The sequence below is a fragment of the Triticum aestivum genome, chromosome 3A (assembly GCF_018294505.1).
Source record: "Triticum aestivum cultivar Chinese Spring chromosome 3A, IWGSC CS RefSeq v2.1, whole genome shotgun sequence".
NCBI classification, from domain to species: domain Eukaryota; kingdom Viridiplantae; phylum Streptophyta; class Magnoliopsida; order Poales; family Poaceae; genus Triticum; species Triticum aestivum.
The window spans coordinates 697,853,831-697,856,311 of NC_057800.1; positions in this window are offsets into that span (position 1 = coordinate 697,853,831).

Here is a 2,481-nt window from a genome sequence, read left to right on the forward strand (position 1 = left end):
ATTTGAGTCTTTTATGAGTAAGCTTAAGGGTAAATCCAAGAAGCACTTCGTTGCTCTCTTGGAACAACTTGGTGAAGCCAATGACATGATCGAGGCTCATGAAGACACCATCTCTAAGATGGAGGGGCATAGTCGTGACTACGCCGATGAGATATCAGATCTCTCTAATGCTCTCGAGGAAGAGCGTGGTCATCGCTTGGCTCTTGAGGAGTCACACAACAATGACCATGCTAAACTAAAGAAAGTTCTTGATCATGCTCTTGTTGTGTCTCGTGTGCTAAATTCCGAGAAGGCCAAACTTGGTGTTGATCTTGCTAGACTCAAGGAGGAGTTTTATTTCCTTGACAAGGCTCACAAGGCCTTGAAGAGTACTCACGCTAATCTTAAAGAGTCTCATGATCAACTCCAAGTGATGCTAACCAAGGAGAAAGCCACTTTTCCTCATATGGTTTTAACTGATAATGCAAATGCTACTAACCCTTGACGAGGAGTCTCGAAATGGTTGAGACGTAAAGATCGATTTACTAGACGACTATATTCAGACATCGGAAAGGTTCCGAGTGATTCGAGTATTTTTCGGAGTACGGGGGAGTTACGGGAATACGGGGAAGAAGTATTGGGCCTCATGGGCCAAGTGATGGAAGAGAGGAGGCAGGGCGCACAACCACCCTAGCCCAAACCGAATAGGACTAGGGGGGCGGACCCCTTTCCTCCCTCTCCTTCCTTCTCCCCTTCCCCCTTCCTTTCCTCCTAGTAGGAGTAGGAAAGGGTAGTCCTACTCCTACTAGGAGGAGGACTCCTCCTCCTAGAGAGCCCTAGGAGGGCCAGCCAACCTCCCCCTTGCTCCTTTATATACGGGGGCAGGGGGCACGCTAGAACACACAAGTTGATCATTGATCCCTTAGCCGTGTGCGGTGCCCCCCTCCACCATAATCCACCTCGATCATATCATAGCGGTGCTTAGGCGAAGCCCTGCGTCGGTAGCAACATCATCACTGTCATCATGCCATCGTGTAGACGGAACTCTCCCATGAAGCTCTGCTGGATTGGAGTTCATGGGACGTCATCGAGCTCAACGTGTGCTGAACTTGGAGGTGCCGTTCGTTCGGTACTTGGATCGGTCGGATCATGAAGACGTTCGACTACACCAACCGTGTTCTCATAATGCTTCCGCTTACGGTCTATGTGTTGGGGAATGTTGCAGAAAACAAAAATTTTCTACGGTTTCACCAAGATCCATCTAGGAGTTCATCTAGCAACGAGTGATTAGATGCATCTACGTACCTTGTAGAAGCGTTCAAAGAACGGCGATGAGGGAGTCGTACTCGACGTGATTCGAATCACCAAAGATCCTAGCACCGAACGGACGGCACCTCCGCGTTCAACACACGTACGGAACAACCATGTCTCCTCCTTCTTGATCCAGCAAGGGGGAAGGAGAGGTTGAGGGATATGGCTCCAGCAGCAGCATGACGGCGTGGTGGTGATGGAGCTGCAGTACTTCGGCAGGGCTTCGCCAAGCACTATGGAGGAGGAGGATGTGTTGGAGAGGGAGAGGGAGGCACCAAAGATCAAGGTCAGAAGTCCTCCATCTCCCCCACTATATATAGGAGGGCCAAGGGGGGGGGCACCGGCCCTAGGAGATCTAATCTCCTAGGGGGGTGCGGCCAAGGGGAGGAATCCCTCCTCCTCAAGGCACCGGCCCTAGGAGGTGCCTTCCCCTCCTAGGACTCTTCCTCCTTGAAACCCTAGGCGCATGGGCCTCTTGGGGCTGGTGCCCTTGGACCATGTAGGCCAAGGCGCACCCCCTACAGCCCATGTGGCTCCCCGGGACAGGTGGCCCCACCCGGTGGACCCCCGGGACCCTTCCGGTGGTCCCAGTACAATACCGGTGACCCCGAAACTTGTCCCGATGCCCGAAATAGTACTTCCTATATATAATTCTTTACCTCCGGACCATTTCGGAACTCCTCGTGACGTCCGGGATCTCATCCGAGACTCCGAACAACATTCAGGTTACTGCATATACATATCCCTACAACCCTAGCGTCACCGAACCTTAAGTGTGTAGACCCTACGGGTTCGGGAGACATGTAGACATGACCGAGATCGCTCTCCGGCCAATAACCAACAGCGGGATCTGTATACCCATGTTGGCTCCCACATGCTCCTCGATGATCTCATCGGATGAACCACGATGTCGAGGATTCAAGCAACCCCATATACAATTCCCTTTGTCGATCGATATGTTACTTGCCCGAGATTCGATCATCGGTATCCCAAGACCTCGTTCAATCTTGTTACCGGCAAGTCACTTTACTTGTACCGTAATGCATGATCCCGTGACCAGACACTTGGTCACTTTGAGCTCATTATGATGATGCATTACCGAGTGGGCCCAGTGATACCTCTCCGTCATAGGGAGTGATAAATCCCAGTCTTGATCCGTGTCAACCCAACAGACACTTTCGGAGATACCCG